This window comes from Vulpes lagopus, chromosome 4, assembly GCF_018345385.1.
Source record: "Vulpes lagopus strain Blue_001 chromosome 4, ASM1834538v1, whole genome shotgun sequence".
In the NCBI taxonomy this organism is placed as follows: Eukaryota; Metazoa; Chordata; class Mammalia; order Carnivora; family Canidae; genus Vulpes; species Vulpes lagopus.
In genome coordinates this window covers 87,000,475-87,010,343 of record NC_054827.1, presented here as the reverse complement: position 1 = coordinate 87,010,343, position 9,869 = coordinate 87,000,475, and positions in this window count along the sequence as shown.

Sequence of the window (9,869 nt, the reverse complement as noted above, 5' to 3'; positions counted from 1 at the left end):
CACTTCATTTTGCATGTTTATGGAAGGGGTGGGAAGAGGCAGGCCACTAGCAGCCTCCCCTGGGCCCACGCTGGGGTTACAGTTCTGTTTCTCCGTACGGTCATCCCATCCAGGGCCTGTAAGAACCCTGGCTGCATCAGAATGGTTCACCTATGGGTGTTGTGCTCAGCTGAGTGGGTCAGGGCTCCTTCCTCAGTTAAAGGACAGTTTCTCTCCCGGGGCCCTGGTCCTACCCTGTACCTCGTATGCATGTCTGTAGGTGAAGACATAGGCTTGTAGGTCCCCGAAAATCAGTAAATGTGGCTGGAGGGAGTGAGGGAGTATTTCCTAACAAACACTGGGGGTGCAAATCTCCGGAGAGCAAGTCAGGAGAGGTGTGTGTTCAGCCTGGATAAGATTTTGAGCTATCTATCTATTAGGATTTTTATTCATTTCCCCCCTTTCCCTTCTTTCTTATCTGCATTCAAGCAGATAATACCTGACTCTGTGCTCCTGCCTCACTGCGACTGAGCACAAGGCAAAGACTTGGCATCCAGGGTTTGGAAACCAAAGCCTAAGCCCTTAGCAGATCAGGATTCAATTAGAGAGAGAGAGGCAGAGACAGAAAGACAGAGAGAAACAGATTGTCCTGGAGAAACTGGGGAGGAAAGAAGTGATTTTTTCCAAACCGGGAAGATATTCTGTTCAGCTAGAAGGTGAACGTGGAGGTGAGAGGATTTGCAAGCCCCGCGTTCTCTGGAGTGACGTCAGCGTGGTACAGAGGTGCCCTGGCAGCGATGCTTGGGAGTGGGGGTGGGGCGGTGGGGAGGGAGAGGGTTTGGGCCTGAGGGGGCCATGCAGGCCAGGCCAGGCCAGGGCGAGGCTGTCCGGGACCTCCTGTGTAGACAGGGAGGGAGGACCAGGTGGGTCCCACTGCAGAGGCCTTGGCCCTGCATAAGCTCCAGAAACACTGGCATACGCAGCCATAGGGAGGGCATCCCAGGAAGGCCTGGGCTGTGCATTCTTTGTCATGTTTTCTGTTAGCAGGAGAAATGAGACCCTGGCATTGGAAAATAACTTATTACACAAAGAGAAGGCAGTTATTCCTAAACCTTGAGCTGGCAGCCTGGGACCCATGCCACGTCGCCCATCGCTGCCCCTTTGTGTTCCCCCAGGTGGGAGAAGGCTGGGCTGGTGCTCTGGCGGGGGCATCTGACAAGACTCAGACCTTCTGTCCTGCCCCCCAGAACTGGTAGCCCCGACCACAACTGACTTCATACGGTGCTTTCTTTTCCATTCCCATAATCATGCTGTGAAACAGTTTTAAATGGAAAGCATTCAGTAAACTGTGCTGAGTTTTTCCAGGACCTGGAACTTCTGAGGGATGTCACAAAATCATCTGCAGAGAAGCTGGGTGCTTGCAAGGTCGAATAACAAGAGTCCTTCAAGAAAAGTTCTAATTCTACAGAGCAGAGCACTATATTTCCTGCCTCATAATTGTGACGAATGGTATGCCTTTGTTTTTAAACAACACCTAATCTTTAAAATGACTCTACTGAGGAGCCTAGCATTCCTCCCCCGCCCCGAATATGTCCAGTGCGTATATTAAATTGACTAAACATTCAGAAGAAGGAGCACAAATCAGACTCTGGAGAGTGTATTGCTTAGTAAAAGTAGGAGGGAGGGAGATGTTACCAATACCGAAAATACACTAAAATTCTGATTAAAATACCAGATCTAGCCCCGTGCAAGTCTCTTAGGAACACTCAAGCTGTTGAAAATAAAATGGAAAAAGGCGATTACCCGCTGGCACCAGCATCTAATTGTTTAATGAACATTACATGGCCCGGATCCTATTACTAATGTTTCTCTTCTTCAACATACATCTACTGATGAAGGAAAGTTCTTTTTTGGTTGCAAAGTGGCCTTCAGAAGTTGGATGCTCTGAGAGATGACAAACAGGCAACATCTTTTTCTTCTTGCTCACAAGTAAATTTCTGGCAGTTTTTGACAGGTCATAAACACACATGAAATGCTAAACTTAGTGAGTTGTTAGATGCTTTTCTTAAAGTTGAAAAACATTTTTAAAATAAATTTTCCTTATGTCTCCTTTTTTCCACATTCTCAACTCTGACATTCAAGTGCACTTCACGAGCTGATGTGTAATAGCATTTGAAAACCAAATTCAGAAAACCCTCATGAATCCAGACTCCACTCTTAGAGCATTTCTAAGGTTTTAGGCTAGGAGATGACAAGGAAGCTTACTTCCGCATTCGTAACGACAGACAGATGAATACAACAAATAAGATAATTAAGAATAATGTTTACAATTAAGAGACATTTTCGCGGTATCTTGGATATTCCAAGCAGTGAGTTTTTCTGAAGTTCTCCTTGTTTGGGTCTCTTTGTTAGAGCACTGACAGTCATTAGACCCTTCTGAAAAAGGTCTCATCCACTGGTGTCCCGGACATCATCCTTCCTTGGATTTCCAACTGGCTGTCAGGACACACCTTAAATTCTTTCTGTTGGCTCTTCCTCACCCATCTATTTAAATGGTGGAGTTACTTAGGATTCTACCCATGGACCTCTTTTTTCTCACTCTCCATAAACTGAGTGGGTAATAACCCCAAAAATGTTTCTTAATTCTAGGGAGGTAATGCTTATATGTGTGTCTTCAGCCCCGACTTCTTCCTTGAGCTCCCTCATGGGCCTCCTGTCTCAGCAAATGACCTCACAAATCTAATGCTAGCCTGTGCCTTAAACCCACACACGTCCTTCATTCTTCTCTCCCTCATCCATCACAATCCTAAATATCACCTTCAACATCCACTCTCTTTCTTCCCACAGTTGCCAACTTATCCCTGCTGTCGGCAATCCATTCTAAAAATCGATTCTAGAACAATCTATTAGCTGGGACTTCTGCTTCCAGTATATTCTCCCTACTGAGGCCACTGGGACCTTTCTAAAGTACAAATTTGAACATTTCATCCCTCGGTTAAAATCCTTTAATCCAACTCTATAGGCTGACAAGGGCTTTCATGATGGAAATCACATTCACCTCTCAGCATAATCTCCCATCCCCATTCACAAAGATGAAATGTACTACGTTTGCATTTTCTGTTCCCTGTGCTTAAAATATCCTTTCCCCTCATCCCTATACTCTCCTCCATCTGTTAAACTCTCCTTTGGCCAAGACATCATTTCTGCTAAGAAGCTTTCTCTGCCTTGCCAAGAGTGCATAAGGTACCTCTCCTATGTGCTGCTGTGTATTCTCTGGTAATTTCCATGTCACAGCACTTAACATGCTAAATTATGGTGGCAGGTTTACTCATCAGTTTTTTCCAATGAACTATCAATGCTTTCAGGGAGAGATGTGTCTTGTTCATTGTATCCCCAAGGATCAGTTCATTCCAGACACTCAATAAATATTTCAAGAATGAATGAATGTTGTCCTGCCTTAAAGCTCTGTTTCTCAGTTTCCTGATTCTAAATTCTGAACAGGGGGGTAGCTTGGGCTAGTTTTTACCCCTGGTCCAATGAGCTGAGTAAAGGGTTTGAGGGTAGGGATGGAATCTCTTTGAAAGGAGTGTAGGAGTAAAGGGAATGGATAGCATGCTTACTAGAATGATAGTGTCCTTCATTGAAACAATAAAAGTACATTTTATTTTAAAAATCATTCTTCACTAATTCATAAGGCCTCCTCCCACTAGCCCATTATAAAGAAGTAAAACTGTACTTTCATTATAACACATAAAATAAGAATAATATAATCACTTCTTATTCAATATTAGCCAGTCACTCACTTATCCACCCGTTCACAAATATTACTAACCACCTACTGAGGGCTAAGCTCTGTGTTGGTACCAGGTAGACAGTGAAAAATAAGTGCTTATTTTCACAGTGCTTACTTTTTAAAAAAAAATATAGACACAAATGTATAATCATCAATTGTGAAATGTACTATAATAGAAAAGGGTGATTTGAGAAAGAATTATTGGTGGGATGTGATTCTAGTATGGAGGTCAAGGAAGCCTTCTCGGAAAAAAAACAACATGTAATTTAAGACCTGGCTTCATGGGGAAGAATGACTTGCCTTTGCAAGTGAGGCAAAGGGAGGGAGTAGAATTGGAGATCTCCAAGGAATTATTATGACAGTCTCTGCCAAAGTCTAGGGTGGAGGCACCTGTCACGGAAAGAAGTAGATGGGTTCAGGATATTTTTGGAGGTGAAACTTATTGTACTTCTGATAAACTGGGTGTAGGGGTGAATCAGAGGGAGGCGCCAAGGATAACAGCTGGTGCAGAGGTTAAGCACAAGGACTGTGAAGGCAGATCGTCTGAGTTTAAATCCCGATTCCACCATTACCACTGTGTAACCTTGGGCAAATTACTTCACCTTTCTGTGCCTTGGTTTCCTCATCTACAAAGTGGATGACAAGAACACTAGCTACCTGACAGTTTTGTTAAAAGGATTAAACAGGTTACTATATATAAACATTCCAGACAATGTCTGGCATATTACTAGGTTTTCTTACTAACAAAAAGGAGGTAAATTTCCAGGTCTCTGACCTCAGTGGTGGAGTAATCTAGGTGACAATGAGTTAGGGAAAACTAGCAGAGGAAGAGATTTTGGCAGGGTGAAGATCAGAGTTCAGCTTTAGATAAAATCTTGAGATTGGTGCAGACCCTTTGGGCTTTTGGATAGAAATCTGATCTCAGGGGATCGATCCCTGGGTGGCTCAGCGGTTTAGCATCTACCTTTGGCCCAGGGCGCGATTCTGGAGTCCCGGGATCAAGTCCCACGTCGGGCTCCCGGCATGGAGCCTGCTTCTCCCTCCTCCTGTGTCCCTGCCCCGCACCCCCCCTCTATGTTTATCATAAATAAATAAATCTTTAAAAAAAAAAAAAAGAAGAAAGAAATGAAAGAAAGAAAGAAAGAAAGAAAGAAAGAAAGAAAGAAAGAAAGAAAGAAAGAAAGAAAGATCTCAGAAGAAAGGCCTGGACCAGAGATGTCAATCTGTGAAACTTCAAAATATAGGCGGTATTTATAGACTGGGGAATGGAAAAGACAAACAAGGAAAAGTGTGTAAAGTGGATGTGTAAAGTAAGTGAGTAAAGTGTAAAAACAGGGCCAAGGACTGAGCCACAAGAGTTCTCAAAGCCGAGTAGAAAAGAAACCAATAAATGATTTATGTTCAGTGCTGTTACACATGCGCTTTAGACTAGCGGAAATAGAAACATCTAGTGTAATCTGAATGTAACGAATACTGAAACAAAGGACTTCCCTTCCATTTCTATTTTAATGGAGCCTGAAGATCTAATTCTCTGCTTAGTCTTGTTCAATTGATTTTGTGCCTTCTTCTATTCTTCATTGGAGCTTCCTCATCCAAAAACTGAAAAGAAAGTATGGGGATGGGATAAATTTGGAAGATTTCTCTGGTTTTGGTTGCTGGATCTTCAGCAAGGTGAGGACAGAGAGCGGGGCACAGCTGAACTTGAACCAGATGATTCAATGTCTTAGAAGTTAAGAAGCTTAGGCTGGATAATGAGGAGGAGCCAATAAAAGGTGTCAAGCAAAAATGATGTGTGATTATTTTGCATTTTAGAAAGATCACTCTTGAACAATATGGAGAATAGTTTGGTAGGGAGCAAACCCAGAAGCCCAGAGACCCATGGTGTATATGTAGCAGTGACCCAGAACAGAGACGGCCATGGGGGAGCAGAACCACTCAGACTGGAGTGATGATCACAGGGAGGAATAGAGAGGAGTAGGTGCTTGGCTCTATAGAGCAGGCAAGAGAGAAAATGACACCCAGGCTTCTGGGATGTTTTCAGACACATCTGTGCCTTTAAAACATTACATTTTTCCTAATATGTACTTATACTTCACAAAGCATTCTCGGTGCTTTCTATAGCAATAACCCTTTAATTTTCGACTATATTTTCCTCCTGTCCCCTGATGAATACACACGGTCATTAAGTAGCTCACATGGAAAATAGAGATGCAGATTTACTTCATTTGGGCTCAGTTCTCTGGGCTCCAGGCCTAGGCAGAAGAAACAAATTCTATTATCTAAACCACAGAAGCTGAAAGCCTCCAAAGAAAATACTCCAGTGACTGACTTGGTTATCCATATTATCTGGCTTAACTAATACTTTATGTATTAAGACGCTAGACTTTATTTACAAAAGAAAATAATGTAACTCATCATTGTGGGAAAGAGCCCATGTTTCAAATAGCAATATTTTTGTAATCGTTAAGTCCTTTGACAAACTCTGTAAACCCCATTTGGATCTCTGTTAATGGGGAAGATTTCTTAATGACCTAGCTCAACACTGCCGGCTACATGCTGACTTGATTTGCAGCTATACATAAATATACATAAATAAATAGGTGGCTGCCTCCTTGATGGAACGCACGGACCCAGGGGAAAGCGTTTTTACCTCTAGAGATCTTTCCCAGCCTTGTCACACTTTTTACAATGATCCTATTCATCATTGGCTTCTTCTCACTCTTCCCAGTACTTTTCCTCCTAGTCTCTCTTGATCCTACTCCCATTCACCACTTCACCCAAACTGCTCCTCAAGATCACCCATGCCCTCATTTTGCTAAATTCAATGGTCAGGTCTTCTCAGTCCCCATTTTCTATGGCCCATCAGACATATTCACTGCAATGACTCCCTCTTCCTTCACACACACACATTTTTCATTTGGCTTCAAGGATGCCACATTCTTTGGATTTTCTTCTTGTTGCTTCCTTGCTGTTTCTCTCCATGATCTCATAGTGTTCAGAATGTTCCTGGGTTCTGTTCTTAGTCCTTTTCTCTAACTTAAACCTATGATGATTTCATTCAGTTATAAGGTTTTAAATAACATCTCTATCGTCTTTATGATGCTTCATTTTGTAGCTTCTGAACTCCAGACTTGTGCTTACTCAAAGTCTCCACTGGGTGTTTAATAGACATCACAAACTCGACATGTCAAAAACAGAACTCCTAAACTCCCCTCAAAAGCTGTTCTACTCATAGCCTTCCCCATTCAGTTGATGGCAACTCAATCCATCCAGCGTTCATGCCAAATATCTTAAAGTTGCCCTTGACTTCTCTCTTCCTCTTACGACCCACATCTAATCAGCCAAGGAACTTTGTTGGTAGGACCCACAGATTAAATCCAGACTCCAATCTCTTCTTACTATTTCCATTGTTACCATCCTAATCCATCTGAGCCACTACCACCTCTTGGCTAGGTTACTACAACATACTCCCAACTTGTCTTCCTGTTTACACACTTGTCCATCTTCAGTACCATAGCTCAAATAATCCTTTTGAAAAATAATCAGTGACATCACTTCTTTACTCAAAATCTTGAAATGGCTCAGAGTAAAAGCCAAAAGCTTGCAAATGCCTACAAGCTCTTACATGGTCTGCTCCCACTCCATAGTTCCCTGACCTCAGCTCTTTTATTTTTCCCATTGTTTACTCTGCTCCAGAGACCCTGGCCTCTTTGCTGTTTCTCAGACACGCTAGATAAGCCCTACCTTAGGACTGTTGCTCTACCTGTACCTTACATCTAAAATGCTTTCTGTCAGATATCTGGAAGGCAAACCTAACACTTCTTTCAAGTCTTTATTCAGATATCTTCAAAATGAAGCCTACCCTGACATATTTAATACTGTCATGTGCCCCCAAGCCCAACACTCCTAGCCTCTTTGTCTTGCTTTACTTTTTTTCATTTTCCGTAGCACATGTCACTCTCTATTATATTATGTAATCTGCTTATTCATTAAGTTCCTTGTTAATTGTCTCCTCTGCTAGAATGTAGGTAACACAAGGGCAGTGTTGCATTCACTGGTATATCATCAGTACCAAGAAGAGTGTCTGGAACAAAGGAGGCACTCAGTAAATACTTGTTGACTAAAAAAATGAATATGTCCTGGACATCTTTCCTTTCCAGCTCACACCTTGAACATATACTTTGCGCTGTGTTCTGGTCTTGTCCTCAGGATGTAGATGAATACATTGAAGGGTTATTAAGGTTTGTCTTCCCTGGAATATTTTGGTTCTCTTTCTCCTCATCTCCATGGGATCCTCACTGTGACCCAATTCCTCAAGCCCTTGTAACTGAAAAAAAATGAGAAGTAGCAGCTCCATTAAAAAAAAAAAAAAAAAAGGGTGGGTGGAGGGGGAGATTCTTAAATTAAGCCAATACCACCAATAAATCTGTTTTGGTTTATTGACACCTAGAAGAAATATAAATAGTTCCTAGATTTTTACAAAAAGAGAGAAGGATAAAGAATAACAGGAGATCCAAGCAAAGGGCTGAGCTGAGAGCTATATGTTAATAGAGTACTGGGAGAGAGATGCAGAGGGGCATGGCCGATAGGAACAGACTACCTCATGGGGTAGCCACTGTGAGACACACATCTTATTTTTGCCCAAGCTAGACTCCTGTGCTAACTCACCAAAGATTTTTGTGGTACCTCCATCATGCTGCTGGCAACTAGGATAGCCTGGAGAAAACTGCCAAGAATTCTCAGAAATACCCACTGAATAAGAAATGCCTGGGGTAGGAATCTCGATACTGACCTTTCCTACTAGAGCTTTTTTGGAGATTCCAGGCCATTTCCACAGTGCTCTTCAATACTGGTAACACTCTAACAATCATTGGGATCAACCAAGTTAGGCTGAGTTTTTGTTTAAGTACTGAACTTTTGTGCATAAGTAATCCTCAAAAACTCTTTTTCTCATGCAAACACCGAATTGCTTAACCTTGGTCAAAAAGAAATCAACACATTCATGTTTTCATTTTCTTGGGGTACCCAGTAGTGGAATTACTGGATCACATAGTAATCTATTTTTTTAATTTTTTGAGGAACTTCCATATTTTTTCCACAATTTTTTGAGAAATGCTAGTGGCTATACCAATTAGCATTTCCAAAGGAAACAAAAGCACTAATTTGAAGATACATGCTCCCCTATGTTTATTGCAGCAGTATTTACAATAGTCAAATTATGGAAACAACCCAAGTGCCCATCCAAAAATGAATGGATAAAGAATATATATATATATATATATATATATATATATATATAACAAAATATTACTCAGCCATTGAAAAAAAATGAGATCTTGCCTTTTGCAACATGGATAGACCTAGAGGGTATAATGCTAAGTGAACTAAGACAGAGAAAGACAAATACCATGTGATTTCACTCATGTGGAATTTAGGAAACAAAACAAATGAATAAACAAAGAAAAAGAGAGACAAACCAAAAAACAGACTCATAAATTCAGAGAACAGCGGGTGATTGCCAGAGGGGTGGTGGGTGGGGGATGGGTGACACAGATAAAGGCGATGAAGAGTACACTTCCGGTGTGCATGAGCATGGGGTAACAGAATAGGAAGGGAGGGAAGGCGGGTGGGTGTAAGGAAGGAGTCAACACAGAAAATACCAAATCATAGGGCACATAATAGGGCATTCAATAGCCATTGGTTCCTGCTGCCTACCTCTCTTGTTCTCCTCCAGTACCACCTCCCAACCTCCTTTGAGATGACTATTTTCCATGTTTGTCTCTCTCACAGCGTATCTGTATTTCCTCTTATTTGGCCCCACATGTCAGATTGGCTTGCATTACTACAGCCTGAATCATTTGATTTCCTGTCTATGTTCCTAACCTTTCCAGCTCCTTTTGTATCATTTCTCTGTCATTCCTGCTGTTTACAATACCTCTCAATTTAAAGCCATCTGCAAATCTCATTAGCAAACCACTGACTCCTTCTCCCCCCACAGTCACAGGACATGTTGAATAAAACAGGACCTAACACCAATCTCTTCCTTCCATTTGAGGCACCACCACTCTGAGTTACTTTTACTTATAACCAGTCTAAA